Here is a 16,588-nt window from a genome sequence, read left to right on the forward strand (position 1 = left end):
CAAGTGTGGGGAAACAAGCACAGATGGAAGCGACAGGAAGACGATTGAGTCATTTTTCAAAATAAAACACACTGCAGACTCCACCAGAAATAAAAATATAAAATAAATTGTTTTTATTCTCTCAGCGCGACCTTAAAAAATCATCAAAATTACATCATTTATATGTCAGAAATAGTTAAAAAAATAGGAGGAATTATCAGATTTTAGGAGCACTTTCAGGTAAAACACTGCAAGTAAACAAACAAATCAGCAATAAACTTCCTCAGCTGATTGCTGGCATTAAACTATTATTTATTGCTTAACAAGTTTCCTGAAATTGTTGCTTTATTATTCAAATCTCATTAGAAATGCACTCATTTGCACTAATTTCCAGAACAGAAAACAGAACACTAGGGCTGGACCCAAATATCCAAATATTCGTTCACTACGGCGGAATCCGGATATTAATTTTGGTATCCGAATACCCCCCCCCCATCAGATGTTACAGGGCGGAACAAATATCCGGATATTGGTCTTTAATAGGGCCCGAATATTCAGAGGCCACAAACCACTATTCAGGCCAGCCCTACTGAACACTGGATAAGTCAGCTTGAAAATCCGTTAACGTTTTTCTACAGAGAGGTCTATTTTCTCCACGTTTTTACGGATAAATAAATCAGGCTGTGAATGACGCGTGAACAAACCCTGCAGTAAAAACCTTCAGAAATAAAAGCAGAAAGACTGCTGGATGGAGGAGCTGCTCAAAAAGTGGAGATTTATGGAGGAAAAACTAATACAAACCAGAATTTACAGTCTTTGTTGCACAGGAGAGTGAAATAAAGAGCTAAATGTGTATTTTGGGTTGGAAGAAGACCAGTTCCCTGCTGTTGTGGAGGAATTACTGCAGCTTTAGTTTCACTTTGACGCCGTTAGATCCTCTAAAGCAGAAGAAAACTTTGTCTGGCTTCATATGTAGACCTTCGGATGTTTCAGATCTAACACCTTCAAACACAGAGATCCTCTCTCTTCGCTGTGAAAGTTGAAGCAGTCAGTAAAAGTCTGTTTGATCGTGTTGTTGGGACAAACTGCAGCTCGTCAAGTTCTGACAGGACTGAAGCTCATGACATAACTCGCCTCTGATGAGAAGGCAGCGCTTTCTCTTCCTCCGCTGAAGATTTATTGACGTTTCACACTTTTAACCATATAAGTCCAGAGCCACGCTGCTCAGAGGTGTCGGCTGCCGCGTTGTGTCACTTCCTGTTATGGATATGTTAAAACTGTTAACCGCACCGGGGCATGAGTCATTTTTGTCCGACGAAACGGGACAGAAATATGCTTAGACAAGCAATAATTGATGATGCAGCTGAATAGAAAATTATTAATTATTGATCACCTCTGAAGCGTCTGTCTTAGGATTCATCAACTATCCATCATCTCCATCCACAGTCGGAGCTCCTATCCACCTAAATAATTCAGATATTTGGATCAATAAGAGCAGATGTTGCTCTAATGGAGCTGATCTGATTTACGGTGCACGCTCTACAGACATGGAGGCATTAAACAAAGACAACAACAGGTGATGTTCAGTTTTTAACCTCGTATTAAAGCCTCCTTTACGTTGAAGGGGAACCCAGACCGTTTACGGCCGATAAAGCTCTACCACTCCGGTCTGTCACGGCCTTCTGCAAACAGCACTCAACCAGCATCGACTGTCTTTTCATTAACAGCAATACGCATCAATGCTTTTAATTATTCAGCAGAGAAGATGATGTGCAGTCAGGTTTCATCTGAGACATCCTGAATCAATCTGAAACCTGAACCAGAAAGCCTCAACTGAAAAACCACAACCCAGTGGCATCAACCGCTCAGGTTTTCATGCTTTGTCCCTGCATAGGTTTCATTCTCACTTGAAATGCATGCTTTAATTCCAACATTTGTCTTTAAAAATAGCTAAAAACAAGAAAAAGTCTTTGGATTTTTAAATCTGCTGTTGGACTGTGTTGGGAAAATTAATCAAATATGAACTTAAAATTGTGCCATTTCATCAAAATTGCTTTATTTTACACGTTAAAAACTAAAAAAAAGAACAGCTTTTTGGAGCAACTGCAAAGCTACGACTAACTGATCAACGTGACAAAAAATCTGAGTTTTCAGGTTGAACTGCAGAGACTCTAGCTGCGTTTCCATTACCCTTAGATATGCGCAAAATATAAATAGCGCAATAAAAAACTGGTAATGGAAACACCTGAATTTCGAAAAAGGACTAAAATATTGCTAAAAAGTTTTTACGCTCTCATGAGGTGGTTTTTCAGACGTTTCGATATTGAAAAATATCGCAAAAGCGCAACGGAAACACTTTTTCAGCAATTATACGTCACCGGACGCGACGTACCTGGTCACATGACCAGTTCTCTCGGAGTAAACATGACGCGGTACGTGTGGACAGAAGAGGAGACCGAGACTTTTCTTGCCATAATTCTTGAGAAAAACATCACTGCCATACTAGACAGCAAACAGCAGTCGATGTAAACATAACAACACCTACACACAACAGGTTTTGGGCGTCCATCTTCCTGCAGTGAAATCTCGGGGGATGATATTTTACGAGAGTTACGATGCTTCTGCCCAGAACAACCTTCAATGGAAACACGTTCAAAGCGCAAATATACTTTGACGAAATTTTAGAAATATCGCTTTTATTTTGCGAAATACTGTAACGGAAACCCAACTTCTGAGAGGAAAACCAAAGCTACTGGATGAATAAATAAAGTCAGCATGGCTCACAAACACTGAACAGAGGAGCAGGTTGTTGGAGATACATTCAGCATGGAGAAACATCTTTCTGCTGATGATGAGCGACTGAAAAATGAGCTAAATTTTGTAGAAATAGCTCAAATGTGACGTTTTGAACCATTTTTTTGTCATTTCTAATGAGTTTCAAGTAATTTGTGACAGGTTTGAGGTTAGTCTGGACATGTTTTGACAAGTTTCAAGTTATTTTAGATGAGTTTTGAGTCATTCTGAACCATTTTAGGCCATTTTTTGGCAATTTAATGTTGCTGTAGTAAAGTCTTACATAATTTTTGAACAACTGTAGAATAAAATCAAAGCTACTGGATGAATAAAATAACTGCAGCATGGTTTAGAAACAGTGAACAGAGGAGCAGGTTGTTGGAGATTCATTCAGCATGGAGAAACATCTTTCTACAGATGATGAGCAGAGACGAGGAAAAAAACTGAACCAAATGTCAGATTCTTATCTTTCCAACATCCCTTGAACTAATCACGGCTGTCAGAGTTTAGTCGGGGAAAAATAACCAAATCTTTGCTTGAAATTGTGCCGTTATAAATAAATAAAAATGTTAAAGCTCCTCATTATAAATACAAAGCAAATAATGATTCAGACAAAATTTTTTAAATGTAAATAGTTAAATATTTACAGTAAGTGGAACCTGTGTTTGTTCCAATGTTGGTAAAATGTTGATTCCAATTCATTTTTCCATTTTTTAGGTAAAATAAAGATTTCCTCTTCTTTTCTTCTGATTTGTGTTGTTCATACCTTACAGAGGACATTTCTAAGTAAACCGACGGCAGCGAAAGACAAACGGCTCAGAGTTCAGAGCTTTAACGAGGAGGGACTGCCGTCTCGTATCTCCGTCAGATAAACTTCGTGTTTTTTTATCGCTCCTCTCTGACCCTCCACTTGAACTGGATGACATCACTCGAGGCTGCGTTTCATCATTCGTGTTCCACAGCTGTGCTGTCGCACGACATCGCGGGGCCTCGGCACGAATCACAAACTGCTCTCTGGGGCTTTTGAACTCTGGACAAACTCCACACGGCGGGGCAGATTTTACAGACTTAGAAAACTCCGTCTGTAAGCAGCCACAGTTGGTTTAACTTCCTTCATATCAGGACCTAATTTACAGCAGACAGAGGGGCACGTCATCATCCCAACTACCCTGAAGGGTATAAAACCAGCCGGGTTGTTGAACTCATCATGAAGCTTCTTCACAGACAGACATGAATGTTTCAGGTCCCAAAGCAGAGTAAAACTAAACTGCTGAGCTTGTGTTATCTTTGTGTTGTGTCTTGGTGCTGACAGTGAGCAGGAACACCGTGTCGCTGGGGCAGTAAGTCGGGGTGTTGTGGCTCAGTTTGGCGTGAACACGGTCTGGACGTTCTGAGCCAGGAAGGTTTGAACAGAAAACACTTCATTTTCTGCATTCTAGCCCATTTTGAGGCATCATTTTCTGCATAAATTCAAGGCAGAAATATCTTTAAATATTCAGTCTCGGATCACTTTTCTAGAACAGTTTCTGCTTCACCAGCTCTGGTTGGCCTGAAAAATGTATGGCATAAAATAAAGATATGTGTGAAGTTTTTTACAGACAAATCAAACAAAATCTGAGGAACTATTAAAGATGAAAAGCCTGACACTTTCTCTGATGTTTCTCCTTCTGTCATTGACTCAGAATCTGGAATATTAGACAAAAAATAGAAGCCATCATAAAATATTCCATACTTGAACACATTAATAATAAAACCTGATAATCAAAAGTCGACCAGCGATATTTTCTGAGCTGCAGATCACAACAATACAAAACTAAACATGCAGAAGACTTTACATATAAAATACTGGGTCACAAACATGAAAGTAAAGTTTTCATTAAACTTTCAGAACAGACTGAGCAGGTTTGACAAGTTGGAGCACAAAAACAAAAATATAAGTAGATAAAAAAAGCCTGCTGAGAGTAGGTTCACAGGCAATGTTTCTAAAAAACAAAATTACAGATATCTCAAAGTATTAGGTAGAGCAATTTAAACTTGTACAGATATTTTAAAAACACTAAATTTACGATGAAAGACGTTTCGAACAAATTAAAGCTGGTGGAACAGAAGCTGATGATGATTTACAGACATAATAAACTCTGATTTTCGTAATATTTTGTCTCGTTTTTGCTCTTTTCTCGCCTGACCTTCATCATTTGTTTCATGTTTTGTCTTTCTGCTTCTCGATTTGATCATTTTGTGTTTCCTTTTTGTCTCGCCATTGCTTGTCGTCTTATTTTTGTCATTTTTTGTCTTTTGCTTTATTAGTTATTTTATGTATCGTTTTTGTTGTTTTAGGGAGGGTTTGTCTCGCTTGAGGTCTATTTTTTGGTCGCTTTGTTTCTCGCTTTTTGTCATTTATGTAATTCTTTTTCTCAGTTTTATTCCATTTTTTGTCACTTTGTAATTTTTTGTCTAATTGTTTTTGTCTCTTTTTTTCTTTGTTTCGTGTCGTTTGTCTCATTTTTGCAATATTTTCTCTTGTATTTTTTGTCTTTTCTTGTCTGACTTTTGTTGTGTTTCATGTTTTTGTCTTGCTTGTGATATTTGTCTATTTTTTTGTTTAGTTTCGCACTTTTGTCATTTTTTTGTTTTGTTGCACGTCGTTTGTCTCATTTTCTTGTCATTCTGTTTCTTGTTTTTTGTAATTTTGTGCCTCATTTTTGTAGCATTTTGTCTCGTCTTTGTTGTTTTTTTGTCTTTTTTTTTAGAAGATTTGGTTGTTTTGATCATATAATACTATATGGTTCAGTTCCGGATGACTAACAGCTTTGCTCCTTTGTAGATCCTCTGTGATCTGTAATGTGTAAATAATAAACTGAGGCATAATAATGTTGAAATTTTACTTATTTTTCTCAAGAAATTTCCAGTAGTTCATAATGCTTTGTAAAAAAGATCATTCTTTAAATGTGATTTTTTTTTCAGAATGTACCTTTTTTGCACTAAAACGGAGGAAATATTTGGAGTTGTGCTGCGATTTCTCTGGTCCGGCCTAGTTGAGATCAAACTGGGCTGAATGTGGAACCTGAACTGAAATGACTCTGACACCCTGGTCTATGCGGTAACTGTTGAGGAGGAACTCATCCCGCTTTAAAAAGGCAAACTTTGAACTCAGCAGTGGTTCCTGCTTTGTGATTACAGAGGAACTAAATGTGGTTTCTGTTCTGCTGCAGCTTCTTAAAACCGTCACACATAGAAGAGTCTCATTGAACTGAAGCCTTCTTTGTTCTAATCTCATCAGAAAAACAAACATTAAGCGGGTCTTCTCTTGGTCAGATGTTAGTGATCATTTAACTGCTTCTTCAAATGACGTAAAAACAGTCAACGGAAAGTTCATTCCACATTTGTTAGTGGGATAGCCAGCCTGTAGAAAACCTGAATTTCTGACAGCTCCTCCAGTAAATTCCTGCCCGTCTGCTCGGCGGTTGTATCGGTGACTGGAGGGGTTGTTGATGAAACTCTCCATTGTTCTGATGTTAATAGCACACCCGGTTTCTGGGAAAGCGTGTCTGGACCGGGGGTCACCAATGCTGCCACAAACGGGCCTTTAGAGTCCCATCTCACAGGTCAGCGGACATGTATGCAGCTCCAGACGAGGGCTGCAACTAACCGGAGCGCGGAACACGGACGGACATCGGCGCTGCATCGTGCATATATTATGTATGCATGATGCAGGGCGGATGTCCACGTTTAGATACAGCTATATAGTAACAGCTGACGTCCATGTTTACATAGATCGCGGATGTCCGTGCTGCATCGTGCATACATAATATATGCACGATGCAGCGCCGATGTCCGTCCGTGTTCCGCGCTCCGGTTGGATGCTGATTTCTGTTGCATTGCGTGCTCACTTCCGCTTTTGATGACATATCGTGGTCAGACGATTAGTCCAGGCGTCATTAGTTGCAGCCCTACTCCAGACCAACCAGTGGTAATAACAAGAACCAGTAGGCTCTTCAGAACATCAACCAGTGGACTCTTCAGAACTGGAAAAAACACCAACCAGTGGACTCTTCAGAACTGGAAAAAACACCAACCAGTGGACTCTTCAGAACTGGAAAAAACACCAACCAGTGGACTCTTCAGAACTGTTATCATGTGAACTAGCAGACTCTTCAGAACATGAGCCAGTGGTCTCTTCAGTAGCGGTAATAACAGGAACCAGTGGACTCGGTCTCACCCTAACCCAGTCTGCTGTCCGACCCTCAGATTAACACCAGAGAAGAGTCACAAGACACGAGAGAGAAAATCAGAGCGGAGCAGTGATGTGAGGCGAAGCGATGCTCTGAAATAACTGCTGTGTTCTGACTCACAGAGGCGGCAATTAAAGAGGATTCCTCAGCGCCGCAGTCACACATTCATCCCTCATTCACTGATCTGGATGTGAGGCGTCAGTGACCGTGATCCCATCTTCAAACTCCAGAACCACACCGACCTCAGACTAGAAGCTTCTCAACACAACTTATTCCTGAACACGGCTTCTTAACTGGGTGTTTACTGGGTTAAAGCTCCCCGATAATCACAGGATTTACACATTCTCACAGTCGTAGAAACTCTAAAATCGCATTTCTACAAAAGCCTCAAGTCCCTGCAATCTGCCAGCTTTACTAATTCACCAAAGCTGCAGCACTTATGATGATGAATTAATTAGTTTTGGTATTTTTTTCAGTTAAAAACAGTGAATTCTGTGATTGCAGCTTCTTAAATGTGATTATTTTCCAGTTTCTTTCCTCCTCTATGAAAGTAAACTGTAAACTTTCAGGTTGTGGATGAAAACTTCACACATTTTTCACTTTTTCTGACAATCTATAGAAGAAAACAGCTGATTGATTCATCCAGAAGATAATTACTAAATGAACAGCTCTCACTGAGGGGTTAATTAGGAGCTGCCGTGGTGTCAGACATCTGACCTCTGACCTCATAACCACCGTCATCCATGACACAACCTTTCACTGTCCGTCTGCACATCTGTCTGCTGTTAGTGTTTTCCTAATAGAATCTGTTCTTCTGCCAACATTTCACATTCCTGCTCGTTTACACCACCGCTGGTTGACGATTCGCCACTTAAACGAGCAGAATCCAGCGCAGTTTCTTAATTATTACTTGTACATTCAAGTATATTTTAGTCTATTTTTTAATTCTGGTGATTGTTTTGTTTGTTTATGAGGCCAAGTTCTGTGCACACGACATCAAGAAGAACAAGTACGTTTGTCGTCCTAAATAAAAGACATAAAGGATCTTGATTTTAAAACGTTGCTCTGATGTTTGCCCACAGACACAACATCGTTTCTCTTCCGTATGTGAAACACAGATATGTCTGGAATGTGCCGACAGTTTTAAACCCGAGCAGAAATCGTGCCGAAACACATCCGACCTAGAAAAGTCCAGGAGTTTAAAAATAACTGATGAGAAAAAGGTCCCACCTTGTCATTTAAACCAGGTTACTGCTCCAAAGTAAAGACAGGAGAATCCTTCCTGTAAATACTCAGCAGGATAATATTTAATGAGAAAAGTTGATGTACAGGAGGGTAAATATTTGAAAGGAGAATGTCTGAAAGTCATTCTGTCAATTATATGTGCGATACAACATTTTGTTTTACATAAATACAGACATTTCCATTGCAAACTCATGCAGAGAACTGAAAAAAGAAGGAATGAAAATTGACCATAATGCAGGGAAAGGTTTTCTTAAGTAATGCTTACATTGATTCATTCTTTCCAAATAAAGCTAATAAGGTCTTTTGGTATTTTTTGATGCTAAATATTACAACACCACATACAATTTCGAGCCAGAATTTCATTTAACTACAGAAATATCTATATTTTGTAGATTATATACTATTCTAATTTTTTGAGATGGACGTAAATATAAATAATACACATTTACACACATAGATAGATATATGTATACTTTCTATGCATATACAATCACATAAATACATAAATTAACTATATTAGAGTGGCAGCCGTGTTAATTAAACTGTACTTCTATAATTATCTATTAACATCCAGAAACTGATGGATGTTAGCAACTAGCTGCTAGCTAAGCTAACCCCATCAGTTTATCGGTTAACTTTAACCGTTAGCTTAAATAAGAAACCTTTTTCACCCATAACTCCACCAGTTAAACCACATTAAACCTTCCCCCACACTCTGAGGTTTAAACCACCGGATAACCGCCTGGTCCTCCCCTACACCGGATAACGGCTCACAGTCCCCTGCTAGCTGCGGTCTCCTCCCCGGGTAGCAGTTAGCTCGGTCAAGCTAGCCGCCAGTCCTCCGCTCCCGGAGGAGTGGCGGCTAGCTTGACCGCTCCGGGAGCGGAGGACTGGCGGCTAGCTTGACCGAGCTTGACCGAGCTGTGCTAACTGCTACCCGGGGAGCCAGCTGCCACCCCCTTCGCCCCCTGCAGGTTCGGCTGCAGGGAAACGGACCAAAACCTCAGCCGGTTTGGGCTAACTGTCACCGGACTGAAGCTACAGCGGCACAGCTAACTACCAAGCTGGGTCAACCGTGCACCGGCACATCCTGACGGAGTTTCCGCATAGCAGAGCCTTATCGGCGGGTCCATCAGCTGGATGAGCCGCTGGATCAGACTCCTGGAGCGGGGGGAACTACACCCACTACCAGGGTCGGTTAATTCAAACCAGCCATGTGACACACCGGCAGCATGTCACCAGCCCGCTAACCTGGCTGTAGCTAACCTGTAACCGGACTGACTAACCCACCGGACCCGCAGCAGGTAGAGCACTCACCGTTTCCGTGGATCTCCGCCGTTCGTTCCTCTTTCTTTGCCCGGAGCCGCCGCTGCTGCTGCTGTAATGGCAACTGTGCAGCAATTAGACCCTCCCCCCGAGCAGGAACTAGACCAGCCCTCCGACAAGTCCTCTCTGGTCCCGAGTAAACAGCAGCTCCGCGGATTCCTGCAGCATTCTTCACGGGATGACATCAGCTCGCCGCCTCTCCTTGTAAGGTCAAGCCGAGCTGGGGCCGGAGGGAGGCTCGGTAATGGGGCTGGAGGCTGATTAGATGCAGACTCCGGAGTAAAGTATGTTCTCACAGGCTGGGGGAAAAAAAAAACTTTTATATGCTCGCAGAGAAGTTACAGGACTGGTTCTCGACAAAGTCAGCTCAGGATAAGGCTGTAAAGATGTTCCAGAACCACCAAAACCAAACAAAGTCCTCAGAGTTACTGTATACAACATAAACTATAGCTGCTTTATTTCCACGTCGAACAACACTTTTTCCTTCTGTGAACAGTCGGAAACTAACTTTTTACAAAGCCCCAAAGTAAAAAAAGTCAACGAACCAAACTGAGTCCAACTGTGATCGGTGAAACTAAACTTAAACTGAGCTGTAAATACAGAACTTCCTCAGTTCTGGACCTAAGGACTGTCTCTATCTAGGTCTGCATCATGGGTCCACATGGAAAAGAACTGAACACAGAATATGAAGAAGAGTTTATTCTACAGAAAGCCAGAAAGCCCAAAATGTGTCTAAAACTACCTACAAATGTTGAAAATGACTCAAAAATCATCTACAGTAACTTACACTTAGTCAAAAATAACTCAAAACTTGTCCAATATAATTTTAAAAATATCAAGAATGAATCAAAATGTATTCAAAACAACTCAGAATTTGTCAGAAGGAACTAAAAATATGTCCCAAATTACTCAAATTTGACCAAAGTTACAAAAAATAATTGTTTTAAACTGAGTTGTGAGCAGCAGAACTTCCTCAGTTCTGGATCTATGGACTGTCTCTATCTATGCCTTCATCATGGATCCACATGGAAAAGAACTGAACAGAGGAAGAGAAGAAAAGTTTATTCAGAAAAAAATCAGTGAACACCAGAAAACCCAAAATCACTCAAACTGTGTCCAAATCTAGCTATTTTTTTAAATGACTCAAAATTCATCTATAACTTAAACTTAGTCAAAAATAACTAAAAATCTGTCCAACATAAGTTTTAAAAAAATGTCAAGAATGACTCAAAATTTATTCAAAAAACCCCCAAATTTGTCAGAAGGAACTAAACATTTGTCCAAAATTAGTAAAATATGTCCAAAGTTACTAAAAAAATCCTCCAAAATGACCCAGAAATTGTCAAAAGTCAGACTAACTGTGTCTATGTCTGCATCATGGCTCCACGAAGGAGTCATAGTACCACTAATCATGAGGTGTAGAAGGAGTCATAGTACCACTAATCATGAGGTGTAGAAGGAGTCATAGTTCCACTAATCAGGAGGTCTAGAAGGAGTCATAGTACCACTAATCAGGAGGTCTAGAAGGAGTCATAGTTCCACTAATCAGGAGGTCTAGAAGGAGTCATAGTACCACTAATCAGAAGGTCTAGAAGGAGTCATAGTACCGCTAATCAGAAGGTCTAGAAGGAGTCATAGTACCGCTAATCAGAAGGTCTAGAAGGAGTCATAGTACCACTAATCAGGAGGTCTAGAAGGAGTCATAGTTCCACTAATCAGGAGGTCTAGAAGGAGTCATAGTTCCACTAATCAGGAGGTCTAGAAGGAGTCATAGTTCCACTAATCAGAAGGTCGAGAAGGAGTCATAGTTCCACTAATCAGAAGGTCTAGAAGGAGTCATAGTACCACTAATCAGGAGGTCTAGAAGGAGTCATAGTACCACTAATCAGGAGGTCTAGAAGGAGTCATAGTACCACTAATCAGAAGGTCTAGAAGGAGTCATAGTACCACTAATCAGAAGGTCTAGAAGGAGTCATAGTACCACTAATCAGGAGGTCTAGAAGGAGTCATAGTACCACTAATCAGAAGGTCTAGAAGGAGTCATAGTTCCACTAATCAGAAGGTCGAGAAGGAGTCATAGTTCCACTAATCAGAAGGTCTAGAAGGAGTCATAGTACCACTAATCAGGAGGTCTAGAAGGAGTCATAGTACCACTAATCAGAAGGTCTAGAAGGAGTCATAGTACCACTAATCAGAAGGTCTAGAAGGAGTCATAGTACCACTAATCAGAAGGTCTAGAAGGAGTCATAGTACCACTAATCAGGAGGTCTAGAAGGAGTCATAGTTCCACTAATCAGGAGGTCTAGAAGGAGTCATAGTTCCACTAATCAGGAGGTCTAGAAGGAGTCATAATACCACTAATCAGAAGGTACAGAAAGCTGTGTAACATCTCTGGAACTAACACAGTAAATATACATATATGCAGCACCTCTCTGTTTCTGCTTGGTGACTCTTTATTAACAACATTTTCAGTCTGAGGTTGTTCCTCTTTATCAGGAAGTGGTCACCTTCAACCTGGTGCTCCAGTGACTCCTCCCATCCTGTAACTATGATGCAACATCCTTTAATGTGTCACCACAGAGACTCACACAGGTCACACTTTCAGGTGTAGGCATTGTTTGTATAGTGCCACTTAGCAAACACAACCACGAGGTATGAGCACATAACCCATGTTTCAGCCTCTGTAACCAACACCCAGTATGTTTCACTTCCTTTAAACTGGTTCCCAGTATGTTTCAGGGTCTTTATGCTGGTCATTTATATTGAGTGTCTGAAGGTTTGCCTATGATTTAGACTAAACTGTGACAAACGTTCCTGTAAAGTTTCAGTAAAATGCTGGCAGCTGTGGGCTCCAGTGTTTTACTGTATTATTTAGTTAATTACTGTGTAACTGATTACAGTCTCTGCAGTAGAATATGAGGTTTATTGTTTAATACTATAACTAGACTTTACAATAACGTAATCAGCATTGTCTAGCTGTAGTTTTGTGTCTCATTTATGTCATTTTGTTTGTTTCTATGTCTCGGTTTTGTCTCCTTTCTGTCATTTTAAGTCTTGTTTGTATTGCTTTATGTGTCACTTTTCTTTTGTATCTCATTTGTCACATTTTGTTTTTATCTCCTGGTGACAGTGTTCAGAAATGATTCATCTGGTGTTTGGTTGCAGGTTGTCTCATGGCGACGCTGACCGATTTCCTTCAGGTTGTGAAAGCAGAAGCAAAGGTCTTTTCTGGGCTTTGGTTGTGTAACCTGTTGCTGACTGGTTGTGTGGATGTGGCCTGCAGGGAGTGGTCATCAGGGCTGATAGCCTATTGTCCCACTCAGGAATTTTTCCAGTCTCCCAACTTCCACTGGATAAAAAAGTGTTCGATTTCCACTCGGAGGTTTCCACAGCAGTCTGACTCCATCCTGCAACAAGAGGAAGACGAGGTGTCAGTTTGTCTCTGCAGATTTCTTCCACTCCAGCTTTGTGTTTTGACTCTCTTTTCTGTCTTTGTGCAGCGGCTGGGTGTCGGCTGCAGTTTGATTCAGAGTGTGAAGGTAAAGCAGAAAGAACAGGACCAGAACGAGAGCCAGACAGGCTGGAATGCAGCCAGACCTTGGAATGAACGGTTCCTCCCCCTCGCTGCCATATTTCTCTGTAACGCTGCATTTTTCTCCGTCCGTCCGTCCTCCTGACGCTGCACTTTATTCTGTTTTTCCACTCCTCCCCCTCCACCTCCCACTGTGCATGAATCAGAACATAATCCCTCCGTGCTTATTGTTAATATCCTAATCATTTCCCATCCATACGCAGCCACGGTCTCTCTGAATGCATTCATTTTCTCCACAAAGGAAAACTGATAAATCAGGCTGCAGACATCATCTCAGCATCGACATCGTGATGCGCAGAAACACAAATTAACACATCAGGCTGCAAGCATTTTTACTGCTTAATCTAAAAAACAAAACCTCTCACAGTTCTTATTTTCCACAAAGTCTGACTGATAGAACACCATTTACTCTGATTTAAGGTTCTTGGAGTTTTTAAACTTTATCTAAAGACAGAGTTTCTACTTAACCTGCAGTTCCACATGAGGCGGCATGGCTCAGTGGGTAGAGTGGCCGTCTTGTAACCGAAGGGTTGCCGGTTCGATCCTCGCCCTGTCGTGTTCGAGGTGTCCCTGAGCAAGACACCTAACCCCGAATTGCTCCTGATGGGGTCGTGGTTAGCGCCTTGCATGGCAGCTTCCGCCATGAATGGGTGAATGTGATGTATCATGTAAAGCGCTTTGGGTACCTTGCAGGTATAGTAAAGCGCTATATAAATACAGACCATTTACCATGAGCAGAAACAGGAGAGAAATTTTGACCTTAATGGTTCTCAAGCTCTTTACAAAGTGTTTGCATTCACATGTTCACGGCGACAGAATTTCGATGCACGGTGTTGCTGCCATCAGTGTCTTGCCCAAGGACACTTCGACATGCAAAGGGGATCGGACCGCCAGCCTTACGATTAACGGACGACCCACTCTACCACCGGAGCCACATAAATGATGATGTCTAATAAAAACAGGCTCTCCATCCACAGATGTTTGAATGGAAATGACATCTAAAGCTGTGGTTCAACAATCGGTTGATCAGCACCTCCAAGTCCGAGTTCATGGTTCTCTGCCGGAAACCGATGGATTGATCCCTTTGGGTTGTGGATGAGTTGCTTCCCCACGTGAAGCAGTTCAAGTATCTAGCGATCTTGTGCATGAGTGATGGGAAAATGGAACCAAAGATGGACAGACAGATTAATGCTGGTGATGTATGGAACCATCTTGGTGAAGAGGGAGCTGAGCCACAAGGCAAAGCTCTCTATTTACCACTCCATGTACGTTCCAAGCCTTACCTATGGTCATGAGCTCTCGGTAGTGACCACACAAATGAGATCGAGGATAGAAGTGGCGGAAATGAGCTTCCTTAGTAAGGTGGCCGGGCTCCGCCTTAGAGATAGGGTGAGAATCTTGGACATCTGGAGGGAGCTCGGAGTAGAGCTGCTGCTCCTTCACCCCTTAAGGAACCTGTTGAGGTGGTTTGACGATCTGATTCTGATGCCTCCAGGGAGATTTCCTTTGGAGGTTTTCCAAACATGTCCACCGGGGAGGAGACCCTATGGTAGACACAGAACCCACTGGAGGGATTATATATCTCGTCTGGCCAGGGAACACTTTGGGATCCCGAAGAAAGAACTGGAAAGCATTGCCAGGAGAGGGAAACCGGAAAGACCTGCTTCATCTGCTGGGTCACTTCCCTGGATAAATGGAAGAAAATGGATGGATGGATGGATGGATGGATGGATGGATGGATGGATGGATGGATGGATGGATGGACATCTAAAGCAAAATAAAATATATATCCCAGATGTCTTGACTGCTTTTTTTGAACTTCTTTTATACTATTTTTTTTAAATTTCCTCTGCAGATGAACCCCCCCTACAAAATCACCCCAGTCATCTGAAAATGATTGAGTTATTCAAATCGTCTGCTGAAAATTCCTACATTTTTTCCAATACATATCACAGAACAAAAGTAAATGTCACAATTTCAGCCAGGGTTTTCCAACTTCATGCAGCCCTGTTGGAAAATAAGAGTTATAGAGCTAATAATTACTGATCTGTCTAAACAGAAACACAGATCTAAATCTTCAGAGGCAGGCAGCAAACGTGATAACTTTAGTTTACAGATGAAGGCTGTAAACACAAAATGTCGTATAATGAAAAGTACTATTAGAGTCTAAGATTAGACGTAAAACACCCAGCAGTATATATTTAGCTCCATCATTACCATCAGCTGCATGAAACTGCACAATAATGCATCAATGATTATGATCCAACAAGATAATATGCACTAAATTACTAGTTTGTTAGGTACAGCTGAGCTCAGAATTATTCATATCCATGCCAAATCTGGATTATAGTGATTTTTTTTAATCCAACCAGCAGGTTTCTTTTGACTGGAAATGACATGAAACCAGAGAAAACCAAAGTGAGAAGTATTAAAGATGTGGATGATCAATTTTGACATTTTGACAAAAAAATGTCAAAATTATTCACTTACCTGGGATGCAGATTTTTGAAAAAATGCAGCTTTTCTTCCAGATGTTCCTGGTAATTTCTAGAAATAGATTATCACCTCTAACACAAAGTCTTCCTGTGTTTTGTTGACCTCATTTCCAGCCAGAAGAAACCTGTTGGTCACATAAAACTTCACTATAAATCAAGTTTAGTTCTGAGTATGAATAATTTAGGCTGAACTATGGCTCAAACTGATGCAGTGTAAAACAGTCCTGCAATGGATTCTACTTTCATACACTTTGGGTTTTGTTGAAAACGTTCCAGAGTGTTGTTTATTCATCTTCATGGTTTTATTGCTTTATACTGGCAGGTGTTTTTTATTATTCTGTTCCGTCCACATAATAACAGAAGGGGAAGGCTGAGCAGGTTTGAATTCATGGACCCTGAGGTGAGAGATTCAGTTGATGAAAGAAACAAAAGAAACTGTTCAGAATGCTAAAAGAAGAAAAAAACATGTAGCAAAAAGAACATTGATGTAACTTCAATGAAACTGTAAAATCCAAGTCAAGTGGTTCAGTCTGCACCAGAATCAAGTCTTCATTCTGGGGTCATCAGTGATTCCTGTTCTTGTTGTTCTTGGATTTGTTATTGCTCTTAATTTGGTTTTTGTTCTTGGACTTGGTCTTTTATTGTTGTTGGTCTTGTTGTTGGTCTTCCTTCTTGGACCTGTTCTCGGTCTCAGTGTTAGTCTTGATCTTGTTCTCATTTTTGGATTTGCTCTTGATCCTGGTCCTGTTGTTTTTGTTCGTGGACTTGTTCTTATTCTTGTCCTTGGTCTTGGTATTGGTCTGCTTTTTGATCTCAGTCTTGTTCTTGGATTTGTTCTTGTTCTTGGATTTGTTCTTGTTTGTGGTCTTGTTTTTGGTCTTGGCATTGGTCTTGTTCTAGATCTTGTTGTGGTCTTGGTCTTCTTA

At 40.9% G+C, this 16,588-nt stretch overlaps 1 protein-coding gene across 1 annotated transcript in view; it reads right to left on the minus strand.

The window, feature by feature from the left end:
* zyx (zyxin) overlaps positions 1 to 9,711 on the minus strand; it is a 29,829-nt gene extending 20,118 nt beyond the window's left edge. Inside the window, exon 1 of the mRNA XM_022216068.2 lies at positions 9,567 to 9,711. The gene's annotated coding sequence lies outside the window, so the exon portion shown is untranslated. The remainder of the gene's footprint in view (positions 1 to 9,566) is intronic.
* Positions 9,712 to 16,588: the final 6,877 nt, after the last annotated feature.

Source organism: Acanthochromis polyacanthus, chromosome 12, assembly GCF_021347895.1.
Source record: "Acanthochromis polyacanthus isolate Apoly-LR-REF ecotype Palm Island chromosome 12, KAUST_Apoly_ChrSc, whole genome shotgun sequence".
Taxonomy (NCBI): Eukaryota; Metazoa; Chordata; class Actinopteri; family Pomacentridae; genus Acanthochromis; species Acanthochromis polyacanthus.